This window comes from Equus asinus, chromosome 17, assembly GCF_041296235.1.
Source record: "Equus asinus isolate D_3611 breed Donkey chromosome 17, EquAss-T2T_v2, whole genome shotgun sequence".
NCBI lineage: Eukaryota > Metazoa > Chordata > Mammalia > Perissodactyla > Equidae > Equus > Equus asinus.
The window spans coordinates 26,345,896-26,365,425 of record NC_091806.1 but is presented as its reverse complement, the minus strand read 5'-3'; positions in this window follow the sequence as shown (position 1 = coordinate 26,365,425).

The following is a 19,530-nucleotide window of genomic DNA, read 5'->3' as shown; positions in this document are numbered from 1 at the left end:
TAGGTTATAATGTATAGGTAAATATTATTCACTATTTTAACCCTGCTACCTTGCTTCCAACATCACAAGGGAAGAAGACCACAACTGCATTCTATTGTTTAATTTGGTGTACAAATGGGTCTTATTTAAATGATAAACAAGGATGTTATCAAGCTGGATATGCTGCCCAGCCTTGAATGCCTGCTACTTTCTGTTAACTCTGTTAACCCAGTAAAAAGATTTCCTTTCACAGGCTTAAGAAATCACCACAGAAGAAAAAATATATATATAAAGGTTGCAACAAAATAGAAAAACAATACTTTTGGAAAATTTCTCCCAGTGGCTCATATAGCCTCTACTTTTGCTATTTTTGCTATATGCCCAAAGTATAATCCAGAGAATCCATTTCATGAGTCATGAGGCCACTTTACCCTTCCTAAGGGACCCTTTGAGGTATGACAATTGGACATTGTCCAAATGCCACCATCTCAAGGACAAATATATCTTGTAATGATCCATATGTTCTCACATTGTTTTGAGGATTTTCCTTGCAGAAGAGCAACAGCTTTAGGTAAATTATTATTGAAAAGAATAATTCCTGTTTGAGGAATTCCTCCCATTACACAGCATCTGGAGAACTCAAATCTATTTGTAATATTTGGCAAATATTGCAGCATTTCCACTGTACTTTCCATCCGCAATCCTCAGGATTGGTAAAAAGTACTAATGGCACAATGAAAACTTAATTTGCAAAGCTTTCAGAAGCATTTACTCTCTCATGGCCAAAAGCTCTTGTGCTAGTGCTCCTTAATGTTAGATCTACACTTTTTGTAAACTTCAGCTGACTCCTTTTGAAATAATAATAAAACAGACTATGCAATTAGATAAAGAAATATATGAACCAACTTTGCTTAAGGGATATTTTACATTGTTGTCGTGGTCTTATTGAGTTGCTTAAAAGAAATGAAAGATTGGTAGCTGATTCTTTCACAGAGAGCTCCCAGAACTTAAGGATCTTGGACTATAACCTGGAGAATTTGTTATTGAAACAGACATCAAATAAAAGACTCTATACAGTTCTGTTGGAAAGGACCATACCAGAAGGAGAAGATAACGACATCTGTTGTAGACAGCTGTCCCAAGACTCCGGACAAGGCCTGTATTCCCAAACTTCTATCTCCTCACTTAAACCTTTGTTATGCTTAAGCTGTATACCTATTTTATAATTTGTTTGGAATACTATCATACTTAAAGTGATTAATTTGGAACAGACTCGTCTTGAAGGCCAGGCATTTATACTCCTGACGGAACTCACTGGTTATGTGGAACAAATCTTTGGCCTTGGCTACTGCCTGGATGGCTAAAACACTGCACCCTGAGTTTCCTTTAAAAGCAAGGAAGGAGTCAGGCTGGCTGACGTAAAACCTGTTGCCAATCTCCCTCTCTTTAAGGCCAGATGGGCTTGTTCAGCGTTCACTGGTATGGTTATACTTGCAGTTATATTTGCTTCTTCTTTGGGAGTAAAAGATGTCATTATTACATATGAAAGCTCTGACTAAATTTACTCAAGAAACCCTTAATGGTAGTCAAGCAGGAATAACCTTATTTAAATACTGAAATGTCTTTAATGAGAAGGGCTGCCCTTCAAAACAGAATGGCTTTAGATATTCTTACTGCACCCCAAGGTGGTACATATACAATCATTCAGACTGAACACTGTGTTTTTATACCTGATGAGTCTTCCAATGTGTCATCTCTGCTAAAGCACATGAAGAAGCAGGTGGATGTCTTAAGTGATCCTATGCCCAGTTTGATTTGTTTGGTTGGCTCCCTTTCAGTATCGGTTCCCTTTTTATCTGGATTCCTATTTCTATTACTTATTGGAATTCTTGTACTAGTCATAATATTCAAACTAATTCTTGTTTTCTTTAATCAGTGCTGTAAAAATAGCATACAAAGTAGAATAATGGTTGCTTGGCGACTCCAGAGGGTTGATCTATCATATAATGCTGGACAAATTTCCTTTTCTGATAAAGACTTTACCTAGGAACTCATTTTAAACCAATGACTAATGTTTTCAAATATGTTGAATTATTATCATTACTGTACTTGCTCTATGATCATATACAATGTAAATGTGAAGTGTCGTATGATGAGGATTTTTAGGCTGCTTAATTTTAAAATGGCTTATGATGAGGATTTTTAGGCTGGTTAGTTTTAAAACTACAGATGAGATTCAGGCTCCAAGGAGTGGAATTTGTTTTGCCCCTTTGTTGGGAAACATTTACATTTCTAAGGGAAACCTCTATCTGTAAACATGCCTCCCTCTCTGTGCCAGGAAGAAGGGGAAATGGTCTTATCTCTAGAAGCTCTTAATGGGGAAGGCAAGAACTTCAGTTGGTTGTGGTCTGACAATCTCATGTAACTGGTTTAGGGTGGTGACTTCTGACCTTTACTTAATCCGATTTGATTCTTGTCTAAAAGTCATGGGATCACCCAATGACCAGACCCCACCTGCACTGATACCATTTTAACTTTTTTTCATGTTCTATCCTTTGTCTTATAAAGAGATGAATCATATACCTATGCCTTAAATTTAGCCCTAACCCTCAACTCGGAGCAGCAGCAGGAGCTCTGACTGCCTGTGGGTCCTGTCCCCACGCACCAGCTCTGCCTGCCCATGGGCTCTGTCCCCATGCCAGCGGGGGCAGCAGAAGCAGCGGCAGCAGAAACTCTGACTGCCCATGGGTCCTGTCCCCATGCTATTCTACTCTGTAAATAAAAGAGCACTACTGCCAGATCTTGAGAGTCTAAGAAATCTTTCTTTCGACTCCTCGGCTCACCGACCCCGCATCATCGTAGAAAAGCACATACACAATGTTTGTGCAACAATATAAAATTAATTGAAAATTACATAACCTATGAAATTCTTCCTCTGTTAATATATATACCTCTATGCTTGTCTGCTATTTCCCCCCAACGTGGACAATGGGACAAATAAATGAGATAAAAACCTAGCACTGAGGGAAGTGATGGACCCAAGGCAGGCGGCAACCACCCTGGCACAGAGGGACAATATTTTGATCATCAATGCTTTCTATCAAAAGATTAGTGATGAAAAGGGGAAAATGACAAATAGAAATGACAAGCAATAGGATATGTTGGAGTATGTGAGGAAGCCATTTGGTATAAACCTAATTGGCCTGACTCTGCTTGTTCCAAAAGGGCCTGACTGTGGCTATTGAGTATGCATTGTATATACATTTCCTGTGGCAAGAACAAAGGCATTTGAGATAAAGGTGCAACTTCCTTACCCCTCCCAACGTTGGCATTTCCTTAAAGATTAAGCATCTTTCCTTAGGCTAGGAACTGATTGCAGTGCTCACCTGTGACCACTCAGCTGGAGACAACAGACTGCCACCCTGCTGTGTTCACTGAGACAGCAGACCTACCTGCTATTTCCATCAATCGCTGTGCCGACAGAGCAGTCTCGCCACTATTGTAAAAGGGACATTTCAATCCTATGTGAAACATCCTCTCTGGGGGTATATAACCAGTCTGTGCACCCCACTTCTTTGGTGCTCTTTCTTCCTTTGGGAAGAAAGGCCCTGGGTTATAATCCTCAGATTTAAGCTCAGAATAAACTCACCCAAATTTTCATTTATAGATTGGTTATGGATTATTTTCGTCGACAGATCTTGGCGTAGTCACGGCAGGATTTCAGAGAAACCCACGGGAGGCCACCTGGAATCTACACTGAACCGGCATTCGGTACCAATAAGGGCCCATTGAGCCCCCCAGATCACTGCATTCTTCAGGTGACCTTGGTGAGTTCTCCTGAAACCCGGACCTCCTTAGTTTAAGTTGACGGTCCAAGAGTTTATATGAGCTGGGTAAGGTCTTAAGACTAGAGGTTTTGAGGGGTACCAGTACAGTTCCTAGGTGGAGAAAAACCTAGAGAGAATTCCTAAGCCGCAGGGGCTTAGAGGAGCTTGGAGTGAGCTTGGTTGGTTGTCCTTTTAATTTGGCTTTGAATTGGAAAGAATTGTATTTATAAAGTCTGAACAAACTGCTTGAGAGAGAAATGAGAGACTGACCGTGTTCAGCTCTGAAGAAAAGGGACACTTGCTCCTCCTGGTCTTTACCAAAAGGCACCCTTAGGTGTATAAGGACCTCAGTGGGAGTGTCAGAGGATCAATCCTCGTGACGTGCAGCGGTCCCATAGGGAACTCCACTCTCATTCACGGTAATTAATTACAGGCTCGTCCGGGGACGCGCACATAAGGGCTGGTCACCCGCGTTCCGAGCCCCACGGTGGTTTTAGGCTGCCGGAGGAAAAACTGGGTCACGTAAGAGAGTGTTTACGACCTTTCTATAGGGAGTAACACTCACAAGCAGCACACTTCTGACCCACTACACTGTCCTTAGAAGTCGTTCAGACTTAAAAAAAAAAAAAAAACCAGACAGGCAAAAAGAAAATGGGAAAACCGTGCTTTTAAAGCAGGCCAGTTCCTGGATGGACAACCTCCCAATGGGACTCCAGCTGGTTTCCTGTATGGAAACAATGCTTGCAAGTATCTAACAAAATGGGAAGGATTAACTAAGAATGACTTAAGTGGCCAAAGTGGGGAACGTTCGATATCTCAAAGCTACTGTATTTGCGCACATAAGTAGAAAGAGCCGGCTCTAAAACTAAAGCAAAGAATGGGAAGCTTATTATGATTGACATTTAGAGGCTTCAAAACGTAATAATGATAAAGTGAATTCTTTACAGGAGACTAACCGTAAATTGACAGAGACTGTATCTGAATTAAAAAAAAAAAAAGGATAAGAAGTCAGAAACCGTCCCATCCTGCTTATCCCTTCCTTCTCCTCTGCAGCTGCCTTTGGAATCTCAGAGCTCATCTCCTTCTTTTCTAAAGAGCTCTATTCCATTGACAAAGTAAAACGCTTACAAAAGGTTTTTCTGAATAGAACTAACCCAAATGTCTTCATCTCTCTTAGAGTTACAATGGCCATTTTCATCTCCTTTTGAGCTTTGAAACTGGGAAACAAAGAAATCTTTAAAGAGTCAAAGGCTCCACCCCTGGGAGCCCCAACTTTGGGTTTCTGGGCCTGATCACCCCAGCAACCCTAAGTGGGGTGCCCTCTCTTGACAGTTGACTCATTGAATATTTTAGTCACCTACTGAGTCAGTTATAAGGGTAGGAGACCTGTGATTTATTCTGTGAACTGTCCTGCTGGGGTTGTGTGCCCAGCATAGGAACTGTTGTGTGACTCTTATCTTGATAACCCTCTGGAAGAGGCCATGAGGGCGAGGTCTGATCTCCTCTCTTCTTTTCTTTGTCTGTTTTGCTCATCATCTCTTCTGTTGTCACCAAGTCGAGGTTAAGTTCAGGCTGGACCTGACCAGTACCTGGACCTTCTGTAAAATTGAAAACTTGGGTTTCTCTGTGCCTTTGTGATGCAGTTGGACAGGTAGATCAACCTGGAATGTAATTTGAGTTACAATCCAGTTTCTGGGAAATCAAGAGCAACTGTCCTTAGAAAATCCTTGCAAGACTGGAAATACTGCTCTAGAGGCAGTTCAGATTCCACTCAGTTCCTTTATCTCAAAAAGGATTATCATCTCCCCTCTCCAGGAACTACTACCTAGCCCATCACTAATTCCTAAGACTGAAGAAAAAAAAAGAGGGGGGGAGAAAAAAAATCAGCTTCCAAATTCTTTTTGGTAGCAATCTTGAGTTCTGCTAAGTTAAGTGATAAAAATCTGAGTTTCTGGGTAATTTTTGGATTGGATAGAACAAAGGTTGCTAAACATCCAAGTTTATCTGCTTTTGGTTTTTATTGCAGAGATGCTAAAAGTCTTTGGGTCTTTTACTGTAAAGTGATGTGTTCCTAGAAATTATGAAATGTTTAGAATGCTGATGTAAAAGACAATTCATAATTGCTTACCTTTTGTCTGTTAATGGTTAAAAGTTCTAATCAACGCTATTGGAAATTAATAAGGAAAACAGCTCTGCATTCAAGGAAAGTTAAAATGTAAGTTTTCAGTAAAGAAGGTATAAAGAATGGAAATATTTTTGGTTGGTTAAGAAAGATAAATTTGTCCTAATGTACTAGAAGGGAAGAAAGAAAGCATTGGACAAATTCTGAAGGCAAAAAGAAAGTTATAGAAGGTTTGTGAAAGAAATTCTGAAAAGAGTTTTGTACCTGGTCAAGTTGGTTAAGAATGAAATGAATCTAATTAAGTAAATGGGTTTTAATATGAAAAAAAAGTAAACTGGCACAAAAATTAGAATTTGGCTCTCTCTCTTAAAAGGATAATTTTCTTAAACTCTTAGTCTGCTCTTGATAACGACATTATAAAAGGTTTTTCCTTCTAAGTTTACAAAAGATCTATGTTTTGCTGTATCTATGTTTATGTTTCCTAGGTGCAAAAAGACAGAGGTCTCTCTATTAAGTTTTTTTTTTTTTTTTGCTGTTGATACTGTAGGGGAGGAGGACATTTCCTCTCCCCAAATGGGGGTTCGTCTAGCTGGAGAACGAATTAAATTCATATGAGACAGAATAGCAAGAGAAAATTAAACAAAGCTTTATGAGGAACCATGGCCCGGGGCCTTTCTTCCCGAAGGAAGAAAGGGCACCGAAGAAGTGGGGTGCACAGAGTGGTTATATAGCCCCAAACAGGGTGTTTCACATGTGATTGAAATGTCCCTCCCACAATAGTCACAAGATTGCCCTGTTGGCACAGTGCTTGATGGACACAGCAGGTAATGGTCTGCTATCTCGGTGGGCGTAGCAGGAGGCAAGTCTATGTCTGGAGCTGGGCGGTCACAGGTGAGTGCAGCAGCAATTGGTTCCTAGCCTAAGGAAAGATGCTTAATCCTTAAGGAATGCCAAAGTTGGGAGGGGGAGGGAAGTCAGTTACAGGAGGTTACCAGACTAGCACAATAAAATGCAGATTTTAAGTCATTGCCTTTGGTATTGATTAAGAGTTTTTAGAGAGAAGGTCATCTCCTTTCTTCTTCCTGGTACAGAGAGGGAGGCAGCTTTTACAGATAGAGATTTACCTTACAAATGTAAATGTGTCCTAAGGAAGGGCAAGTTCCATTCCTCAGAGCCTCCTTCCCTGTCCCAGTTTATCAAAAGCAATCAGCCTCAAATAATCCTGATGCCAAAGTGACATATCTTGGGGTGGCCAATTCCAGGTCCCCACAATACCTAAGCATTGTTTCACTGTGAGCATTGTTTAAATAAGTGTTTTAAGAACCTTTTGATATTTTTGACAAGCTTCTCTCTCAAAAAAAAAAATTTATTCCAGTCCTAAATAAAGGTTTTCCTTTGACCTGAATGAAGGAAGAGAATTTCTCTGAGGATTTTCAGAGGGCACCTGAGACTTCACAGAGAAAATTTGCTCTCTCTTCCTATAAGGTGGAAGATTCTAAACTAATTAGGCTTGTTTGGTCTGTTAAATTACGTTGGAAGCATTGTCAGAAACTGATGATAATCTTTCTTAGTTGGTATTGATGGGGATTTTGGGATTTTTAGGCTGCTTAATTTTAAAACAGTTTATGATGAGGATTTTTAGGCTGGTTACTTTTCAAACTACAGATAAGAAGCAGGCTCCAAGGAGTGGAATTTGTTTGCCCTTTGATGCACTTGTAAAGGAAATCTTCATGCCTCCCTCTCTGGAATTTGTTTGCCCCTTGTTGGGAAAACATTTACATTTCTCAGGGAAACCTCTATCTGTGAAGATGCCTCCCTCTCTGAGCCAGGAGGAAGGGGGGATGGCCTTATCTTTGAAGACTGTTTGGCAACCTCATGTAACTGACCCCCCACCCCAAAATCCTCCTTTGTCTTTAGCCGAGGATAATATTTGAGCGGTGACTTCTGCCATTTACTCAATCCGGTTTGATTCTTATCTAAAAGTTGTGGGACCGCCCCATGGCCGGACCCTACCGGCACTGGTACCATTTTAACTTTTTTTTCCTTTGTCTTGTAAAGAGATGACTCACATACCTATGCCTTAAATTTAGCCCTAACCCTCAACTCGGGGCAGCAGCAGGAGCTCTGACTGCCCGTGGGTCCTGTCCCCACGCACCAGCTCTGCCTGCCCATGGGTCCTGTCCCCATGCCAGCGGGGGCAGCAGCAGCAGCTCTGCCTGCCCATGGGCTCTGTCCCCATGCCAGCGGGGGCAGCAGAAGCAGCGGCAGCAGCAGAAGCTCCGACTGCCCATGGGTCCTGTCCCCATGCTATTCCACACTATTCTCTAAATAAAAGAGCACTACTGCCAGATCTTGAGAGTCTAAGAAATCTTTCTTTCGACTCCTCAGCTCACCGACCCCGCATCAGTATTATGTGGGTAAATGTTATTGATATAAGTGTTTTGAAAATTATATAACATTCCTAAAATTCTGATCTGTCCTGGTTATCAGTCATAATGCTAATTATTAGTTTAAGGTGTATATCACAGGAATAATAAGTTTCTTTGTCAATTGCCATTTTTAAGTCTTTTGTTGTTTACAGTCAGTTATTTTACTCTGATGCTTTTTGCTTTTGCAACTATGTCTCATCTTCAGAGGAATTCATGGAAAGGACTCTGACGCTTACTCTGGAATACAGGTTTCTGACAAACTTTCAGATCATAGAACTGAACTATGTAAGAAATTACAGAAATCTAATGGAAAAACTGATGACCTCATAAAACTGCTAACAGAAGATTAAGACCAAGAACTGGTTATACAGGACTGAATGAATTGAGGATGATTATAATTTTTTTTTACGACTTTTGTTTGAAATATTGTTTTTGACGTTTTGCTTTGCTTTCTCAGATTCAAGAAAATCTTTTTTCTCTTTTGTCTTGTGCTAACTATGACTTAGCAGTTTGTTGAAGTTATAACTTTGTGAGCAAAACTGAAACATTTATCTTTTTCTCCCTACCTGATCCCTCCAGAATTTGGAAACTTTTTGTGAGTGAGTATGGTTATTTCGTGGCAATATAGTTATTTGCATAAGTTCAATAAGAATCTGTTCTCCTTATAGCAGGACATTTGTTATCTTACCAAAGCTTTGACTGGAATGTCATGTTTGAGAGAAACATACAGACTCAGATATGACAATACTGCCTTTGAGGAATAAGGTTGACTTTCTGGGAATAAAGCCACTTGGAAATATAGGCCTCGTACCTTGCTTTACAGAGAGATTCCCAGCAATCCTACCTGTTAAGTAAGGAAGCTTGCTTATCTGGCAGGTGCAATGAACCTCAAAATATTTTGGGGAATCTCAAGAAAGGAGAGAAATTCACCCAAATCCAAGGTATTACAGGCAAGGCCTGATGGCACAAATCCTTGGCTTGGCTTTTCTGGCCTCAAGAAGTCTTTAAAGTTCAACCTGAGATTCCTCATAAAAAAATTCCAGCAAAAGCAGATTTAACAGGCTGTATGATCAATTGCTATTCTTGCTGCACTTATGTAAATAATTGGGCCAAGTTTCTTGAAACTAAACATATTGCAAATCAATTAGTCTTAACTTGACTATCTTTGGTAAAAATGAGGGTGATTTTAGAGAGAAGAGTTATGTTTCAGTGAAAAAACTATAATGCACATTTGTAGATATTAGATCTTATTTCTGTTAATTGTCTTTGAGGCTTTTTCTACCTGTGAACTGAACTGCATCCTGAATTCTTCTACTGAAATATCTGGTTACAAACCTCCAAACTAATGTTTTCAATTTTTACCTCATTTTCATTTGGAATCATTGAGAATTGAACATATTCTTTTTCCTGAAACCTTGCAAACTCAAGCTGAACGACTTGATAGAAACTTAAGAGAGATTCCTGTCTGTTGCTGTGTAAGCTGTAAGCCACTCAGAAAGATACCTGAATGCCAGATGACATCATCAGAGACCTTTCAAGCTGCAAAAAGATGCTTTGACTCTGACATCTAGAAGTCTTCTTGACTGCCTGCTCCCTGGATGCAGGAACTAATTTATAATTTGCTACAACCATTAACCTTGTTACCTTGCTTCCAACATCACAAGGGAGAGAAGACCACGACTGAATTCTATTGTTTAATTTGGTTTACAAATGAGTCTTACTTAAATGATAAGTGAGGATGTTACACTGTCTAGCCTCAAGAATGCCTGCTACTTTCTGTTAACTCTGCTAACCCAGTAAAAGATTTCCTTCTACAGGCTCAAGAAATTGCCACAGAACAAGAGAAACAGATATAGCAGTCAAAAGGGGGAATTTTTGACATCCCCTCGCAGATGTGCTTCGGGCCCAATAAGAAACCCACTCCATGGGTCACAAGGCCACTTTCCCTTCCTAAGGGACCCTTTGAGGTATGACAATTGGACGTTGTCCAAATGCCACCATCTCAAGGATAAATATGTCTTGTAATGATCTGCATGTTCTCACATTGTTTTGAGGCCTTTCCTTGCAGAAGAGCAACGGCTTTAACAGTAGGTAAGTTAGTATTAGAGAGAATAATTCCTGTTTGGGGAATTCCTACTGAGTTACATAGTGACTGGGGAAATCAAATCTGTTTGTAATGTTTGGCCAATATTGCAGCATTTCCACTGCGCTTACCATCCTCAATCCTCAGGACTGGTAAAACTAATGGCACAACTAGAACTTAATTGGCAAGCTTTCAGAAGCATTTACTCCCTCACGGCCAAAAGCTCTTGTGCTAGTGCTCCTTAATCTTAGATCTATACTTTTTGTAAACATTGGCTGTCTCATTTTGAAATAATAATAAAACAGCCTATGCAACTGGATGAAGAAATATATGAACCAGCTTTGCTTAAGGGATGTATCACATTGTTTTCATGGTCTTATTGTGGTGCTTAAAAGAAATGAAATATTTGTAGCTGATTCTTTCACAGAGAAGTCCCAGAACTTAAGGATCATGGACTGTAACCTGTAGAATTTATTTATTGAAAGAGACATCAAATAAGACTCTTTGCAGCCCTGTTGAAAAGAACCAAACCAGGAGGAGAAGAAGATGACATCTGTTGTAGACAGCTGTCCCAAGACTCCGGACAAGGCCTGTATTCCCAACCTTATATCTCCTCATTTAAACATTTGTTATGCTTAAACTGTATACGTATTTTATAATTTGTTTGAAATGCTATCATACTTAAAGTGATTAATTTGGAACAGACTGGTCTTGAAGGCCAGGAATTTATCTAGTGACTCCTAATGGAACTCAATGGTTATGTGGAACAAATCTTTGGCCTTGGCTACTGCCTGGATGACTAAAACACTTCACCCTGAGTTTCCTTTAAAAGCAGGGAAGGAGTCAGGCTGAGTTAAAACCTATTGCCAATCTCCCTCTCTTTAAGGCCAGATGGGCTTGTTCAGTGTTCCACTGGTATGGCTATATTTGCTCCTTCTTTGGATCTAAAAGATGTCATTATTACATATGGAATCTCTGACTAAATTTACTCAAGAAGCCCTTAATGATAGTCAAGCAGGAATGGCCTTATTAAATACTGAAATGTCTTTAATGAGAAGGGATGTCCTTCAAAACAGAATGGCTTTAGATATTATTACTGCACCCCAAGGTGGTACATATACAGTCATTCAGACTGGATGCTATGCTTTTATATGTGATGAATCTTCCAATGTGTCATCTCTGCTAAAACACATGAAAAAGCAAGTGGATGCCTTATGCGATCCGACACCCAGTCTTGAGTTGTTTGGTTAGCTCCCTTCCAGTATCAGTTCCCTTTTCCAATCCAGATTGGAATTCCTATTTCTACTACTTCTTGGAATTCTTGTACTAGTCATAATATTCAAACTAATTGTTGTTTTCTTTACTCAGTGTTGTAAGAGTAGCATACAAACTAGAGTAATGATTGCTCGACGGCTTGAGATGGTTGATCTGTCTTATAACCCTGGAGAAATTTCCTTTTCTGATAGGGACTATGACTAAGAATTCATTTCAGACTAATCCTTTTAAAAATTCTGAGTTATTATCGTTACTGTACTTGTTCTATAATCATATACAATGTAAATGTGAAGTGTTATAAAAAAGCACATATACAATGTTTGCACAACAATCTAAAATTAATTGGAAATTACATGGCATATGAAATGCTTCCTCTGTTAATATATATAACTCTATGCTTGTCCACTATTTCCCCCAATGTGGACAACTAGGCAAATAAATGAAATAAAGCCTAGCACCGAGGGACATGATGGACCCAGGGCAGGCATCAATCTCCCTGGTGCCGAGGGACAATATTTTGATCATCAATGCTTTCTATGGAAAGATTAGAGATCAAAAGGGGAAAATGACAAATAAAAATGGCAAGCAATAGGATATATTGGAGTATATGAGGAAGCCATTTGGTATAAACCTAATTTGGCCTGACTTTGTTTTTTCCAAAAGGGCCTGACTGTGGCTATTGAGCACGCATTGCATATCTGCTTAGACATTTCCTATGGCCGGAACAAAGTCCCTTGAGATAAAGGTGCAACTTCCCCCCACATTAGCATTTCCTTAGGGATAAGCATGTTTTCCTTAGGCTAGGAACTGATTGCTGCACTCACCTTTGACCACCCAGCTCACCTGTGACCACTCAGCTGGAGACAACAGACTGCCACCCTGCTGTGTTCACTGAGACAGAAGTCCTACCTGCTATTTCCATCAATCGCTGTGCCAACAGAGCAGTCTCGCGTCTATTGTAAAAGGGACATTTCAATCCTATGTGAAACATCCTCTCTGGGGGTGTATAACCAGTCTCTACACCCCACTTCTTTGGTGCTCTTTCTTCCTTTGGGAAGAAAGGCCCCGGGTTGTAATCCTCAGATTTAAGCTCAGAATAAACTCACCCAAATTTTCATTTATAGATTGGTTATGGATTATTTTCGTCGACATGGGGAATATAGATTTGTTGAAGACCTTATGGCTGTCAGTGCTATACAGTGCTGGATTTAAAAGATGCTTTTGGATCCTCATCCCCCACCATCCCCAGGTGATGTTTGATCACCATTCCCTGCCTTCAGCAGGAATTATGATAGGTTGGTGTGATATTGTGATTTATAATAAGAAATACCTTCATTTCATTTCTGGCACAGACTCCTAAAACCCCTGTAATTTCTGATATAAGAGCCATGAGGCATCTTTTGTCATAACAATTAGTTTTGTCCTCAGTTCCTGAAATAACTCCAGAGTAATAAAGGTGAAATGGGTGTCCTTTGTTATTCATAAGAAGCCCCTTTCAACTACAACTGAATTTATGTAAATAAGCTGACTTTTGGAAAGCCCCTAAGGGTGGGGCCTGTTAGCCAGGGGAACCAACTGTGTGATTACAGGGTTGGAACTTTTGGCCCCATCCTCTTCCCTATACCTATGAGGTGGGGAGAGGGGATGAGGATTGAGCTCACTATGGAATTCTGAGAGCTTCTGGGTTGTGAACATGGGGAGACTGGGGCAGAGTAGCATTTCCAGAGAGAGCTTGGGAGCTCCACATCCCTCTCCAGTGTATCTTGCTCTATACATCTCCTTCATCTGGCTGCTAAGTAAAACTTCTTCCTGACTTTTGTGAGCTGCTCTATCAAAATACTTTAATCAAATCCAAAGGAGGGAGGTCATGGGAATCTCTGGTTTGTGGCCAGTTGGTCAGAAGCACAGGTGACAACCTGGACTTGAAAATGGTATCTAAAATGGAAGGGAAATGATACTCTTGTGGGATCTGATGTTATCTCTAGGTAGGTAGTGTCACAAATATCTAAAAATACTGTTTAATACTTAGGGTTTGAACTAGCAGAAGCCCAGAAAATCCTGCTCCCAGACAGGAGAGAAGCAATCACTCAAGTTGCGACTCCTACTACCCATCAACCATTGCAGGGATTTTTTTAGGAATGACAGGCTTCTGTCGAATTTGGACACTCAATATCAGATTAATTCTATAACCTCTATTTGATGCCTTAAAGGGAGGAGACCTCCAGACTTTGATGTGGATACGAGAGTGCCAGAATGTGTTCAATCCTTCTGTCCTCCTCTTCCCCCCTTCCCCTCTGGTAACCACCAATCCAATCTCTGTGGCTGTGTGTTTGTCATTGTTTTTATCTTCTACTTATGGGTAAGATCATACAGTATTTGACTTTCTCCCTCTGAATTATTTCACGTAGCATAATACCTTCAAGTTCCAGCCACGTTGTCATATGTTGCAGGATTTCACCACTTTTCATGGCTGAGTAGTATTCCATTGTGTGTATATACCACATCATCTTTATCCATCCATCCCTTGATGTGCATGTCGGTTGCTTCCAAGTCTTGGCTATTGTGCATAATGCTGCAATGAACATAGGGGCGCATGTATCTTTATGAATTCTTGTTTTCATGTTCTTTGGATAAATACCCAGCAGTGGAATAGCTGGATCATATGGTAGATCTACTTTTAATTTTTTGAGGCATCTCAATACTGTTTTCCATAGTGGCTGCACTAGTTTGCACTCCCACCAGCAGTGTATGAGGGTTCCCTTCTCTTCACATCCTCTTCAACACTTATTGTTTCCTGTCTTGTTAATTCTAACTCTTCTGATAGGAGTAGGGTGATATCTCATTGCAGTTTTGATTTGCATTTCCCTGATAGTTAATGACATTGAACATCTTTTCATGTGCTTGTTGGCCATCTGCATATCTTCTTTGGAGAAAAGTCTGTTCAAATCTTTTGCCCATTTTTTAAATTGGGTTGTTAGTTTTTTTCTTGAGATGTATGAGTTCTTATATTTTGAATTTAATATTTTTGATATTAACTCCTTATCTGATGTATGGTTTTCAAATATCTTCTCCCAGTTGTTAGGTTTTATTTTCATTTGGCGATGCTTTCCTTGGTTGTGCAAAAGCTTTTTAGTTTGATGTAGTCCCATTTGTTTATTTTTACTATTGTTTGCCATGCCCAGTCATGCATGATACTTGAAAATATGGTACTAAGACCAATGCTTAAGAGCATACTATGTTTTCTTCCAGAAGTTTAATGGTTCCAGGTCTTACATTCAACTCAGTCCATTTTGAGTTGACTTTTGTGTATGGTTTAAGATAATTTCTACATTCATTCTTTTGTATCTGGCAGTCCAGTTTTCCCAACATCATTTATTGAAGAGACTTTCCTTTCTCCACTGTAGGTTCTTGGCTCCCTTGTTGAAAATTGGTTATCCATAGATGTCTGGCTTTATTTCTGGTCTCCTGATTCTGTTCCATTGAACTGTGTGTGTGTCTGTTTTTGTGCCAGTACCATGCTGTTTGGGTGACTATAGCTTTGTAGTATACTTTGCAATCAGGCAGTGTGATACCGCCAGCTTTCTTCTTTATTTCTCAGGTTTCCTTTGGCTATTCAGGGTCTTTTGTTGTATCACGTAAATTTTAGGATTCTTTGCTCAATTTCTATGAAAAGTGTTGGAACTTTGATAGGGATTGTATTGAATCTGTAAATTGCTTTAGGAAGTGTAGACATTTTAACTATGTTAATTTTTCCAATCCAAGAGGATGGAATATCTTTCCATTTCTTTGTGTCTTCTTCGATTTCTTTCAACAATGTTTTGCAGTTTTTGGTGTATAGATCTTTCACCTCTCTCGTTAAGTTTATTCCTAGGTATTTTATTATTTTTATTGCAATTGTAAATGTGATTGTATTTTTAATATCTCTTTCTTCAACTTTGTTGTTAGTGTATAGAAATGCAACTGATTTTTCTTTGTTGATTCTGTATCCTGCAAATTGACTGTATTCATTTATTATTTCTAAAAGTTTTTTAGTGGATTCTTTAGGGTTTTATATATATAAAATAATGTCATCTACAAATAGTGACAGTTTTACTTCTTCCTTTCTAATTTGGATCTCTTTTACTTCTTTTTCTTTCCTGATTGCTCTGGCTAAGTCTTCCAATACTATGTTAAATAAGAGTGGTGAGAGTGGGCATCCTTGTCTGTTTCTTAGAGGGATTGATTTCAGTTTTTCTCCATTGAGAATGATATTAGCTGTGGGCTTGTCATATATGGCCTTTATTATGTTGAGTTACTTTCCCTTTATACCTATTTTATTCAAAGTTTTTCTGATAAATGGATGCTGTATTTTGTCAAATGCTTTCTCTTCATCTATTGAGATGATCATGGGATTTTTAGTCTTCATTTTATTAATGTGGTGTATCACGTTGATTGATTTGTGAATGTTGAACCATCCCTGCATCCCTGGAATAAGGCCCATTTAATCATGGTGTATGATCTTTTTAATATGTTGCTGTATTTGATTTGCCAATATTTTGCTGAAGATTTTTGCATCAATGTTCATCCATGATATCAGCCCGTAATTTTCTTTTTTTATGTTGTCCTTGTCTGGTTTTGGTATCAGGGTGATGTTGGCTTCATAGAATGAATTAAGAAGGTTGCCCTCCTCTTCAGTTTTTTGGAAGAGTTTGAGAAGCACAGGCATTGTCTTCTTTGAATGTTTGGTAGAATTCACCAGGGAAGCTGTCTGGTCTTGGACTTTTATTTTTGGGGAGGCTTTTGATTCCTCTTTCAATCTGCCTACTGGTGATTGGCCTATTCACATTCTCTATTTCTTATTGATTCTGTTTTGGAGGGATGTATGATTCTAAGAATTTGTCCATTTCTTCTAGTTTCTCCAATTTGGTGGCACATAGGTTTTTGTAGTATCCTCTTACAATCTTTTGTATTTCTGAAGTGTTTGTTGTAATTTCTCTTCTTTCATTTCTGATTTTATTTATTTGAGTCTTCTCTCTATTTTTCTATGTGAGTCTAGCTAAAGTTTGTCAATTTTTATCTTTTCAAAGAACCAGCTCTTGGTTTCATTAATTTTATTTCTATTTTTTCTTAGTCTCCATTTCATTTATTTCTGCTCTGATTTTTATTATTTACTTCCTTCTACTGGTTTTAGGATTTGTTCATTCTTCTTTTTCCTGTTCCTTTAGGTGCACTGTTAGATTGTCTATTTGGGATTTTTATTGTTTGTTGAGGTAGGCGTGTATTGCTGTAAACTTCCCTCTTAGAACCGATTTTGGGGTAGCCAATAGATTTGTGCATGTTGTCTTATTTTGATTTGTCTCCAGGTATTTTTTTATTTCTCCCTTGATTTCCTCATTGAGCCAATCATTGTTCCATAGCATTTTGTTTAATCTTTTGTTTAAACTTGGCTTTTCTGATTTTCTTCCTGTAATTGATTTCTAGTTTCTTTGTGATCAGAAAAGATGCTTGGTAGTATTTCAATCTTCTTAAATTTATTGAGACTTGCTTTGAGGCCCAATATGTGACCACTCCTCGAGAATGTTCCATGTGCATATGACAAGAATGTGTATTCTGCAGTTTTTGGATGGAATGTTCTATATATATCTAGTAAGCCTGTCTAGTCTAATGTGTGGTTTAAAGCCAGTGTTTCTTTATTGATCCTCTGTTTGGATGATCTATCCATTGGTGTAAGTGAAGTGTTAAAATCTCCTACTTTATTGTGTTACTGTCCATTTCTCCTTTTATGTCTGTTAATAATTGCTTTATATATTTAGATGCTCCTGTGTTGGGTGTATAGATATTCACAAGTATTATATCCTCTTGTTGGATTGTTCTCTTTATCATTGTGTAGTGCCCTTCTTTGTCTCTTGTTACAGTTTTTGCCTTTTTAAATAGTTTTTTAAACTATTTTATTTATTTATTTAAACTATTTTATATTTAATTTTTTAAAATAATTCATTCTACCTTTTGTTTTTGTTCTCATTTTTGTTTACCCAGTTTCTTGAGTTGAAATTACTTTATTAAAATCTCAAATTTCTTATTATTCTAAAAAATGCATCTGAAACTATAAATTTTCCTCTCATATCACCTTCTCTTGTATTGTAAATGTGCTCATACAATGTGCTCTCAATTCTAGATACTTTACCATTTAAATGTGAATTTCTTCTTTAATCAGAAACATGTCATTTCCAGGTCTACAATAATTTTGCCACTTCTCCTATTATCTGTCAATTTAAAAAGCAAGTTCACTTATTATTTTACCCTCAAAATGAATTCATTCAGAAACAGCCAAAAGAATTGCAATTTGGGATGTGTATGCTTTGGCAAACCATAGGCAAATCTGGAAAACAAAGGAAGGGAAGTTTCTCTTATAGAGAAAAAGGGAGAGTAGGGAGGGTCTGTTCTGAACAGAAGTCCAATGGGAGAAAGTAACAGTTCAGGGCAGCACCAGCTTCTCATTGGATGGGCTGTTGCCTGGTGGGGAGAGAAGTCTTCCTTCAGTAATAAAGTAGTTTTACTTCCTGTCAGAGATGCAGGTGTCTGCCTCTTCCTGTTTGGAGTAATTGAAGATGTGTGACAGCTCCCCCTTCAGGACTTCCTGACTCCAGTTTAGTTAAGGTTTCTTTTATTAATTCCCACATTTCCCCTTTTGATCAAGACCTTTCTCCAAAAGCATAACTGATCAACAGCTGCATTCTCTGCATACAGTGGTTTTGTCCCTCTGTGCTAGGAAGAAGCTTTACTAGTTGCCATGTCCCTTGTTGGAGGTAAAGTACATAGTTATTGGAAACTATTTAGGCCACATTTGAGTAACAAGGAAGGTTAGGAGGGGGAACTCTGAGACATTTCTCATCTAAAGTCTATATTTCTCCAAGGTCACAGGCATTGGCATTCATCTCAAAGTGCTGAGATAACATCACCTTATCGGGCACGTCATTTTTACAGAGGTTAGACAAGCAGTTGGTACAAAACTTCACAACAGGTACACAGAATAAGATGAAGAGCAATACTATAAGCCTAGTTTTCAGGATGTTTCTAAATCAGAAGCCCAGACCTAAAGGTAGCCAGCTGAACAGATCAAAAGACAATGGATTAAGTGAAATTCACTGTAGCCAATGTGCTTGCTCTCTAATGTTACATAACTGGGTTTCTACTTCCCCAGAGGCATTTATCCAAGTGAAACAGGAGGTGTTCACCATGGCACAGACAACTCCTTGCTCAGAAAGTAATCAAGTGCTATATGATTATCCAAAACTACCTTGGCCAATGAGTTAAGCAAACTTTGCTGAGCTGAAGTTGCTTTGGCTGTGGAATCAGCCAGTTCTGCTACTATCAAGAAGAGATTCCTGGTCATTTTTTCTTTGGCACTCACTCTGTTCCATGGGAAGAAATTCTGCCCATGGAGACAAATCCAGAGTCATGTAGACCTCCTGGAAGTTCTCATTTAAAGGAACTATGGAGATTCAATGAGAGAGACCAATGAGAGCCCTCTGATTCATTATGCAGAGAGAATAGGACAGTGAATATGGCAAGGGCACACTGTCCTTGTATTCTCCAGCTGTCAAAGCAATGAGTTGTCCAAGCATAAATGTCATTACAGATACCTCCACAGATGACATAAACCAGGGAGTGTACATAAGGTCCTGGCATAAGTGATATCATCTACAGACTCATTCACCAACATAGAGAAATTAACATTATATAACCAAGGCTCAGATACTATGTTGTTACATACTGAGAGGTTGCCTAAATACATGGGCGTGTTAAGAAATATGCAAATAATCCAACTTATATTGA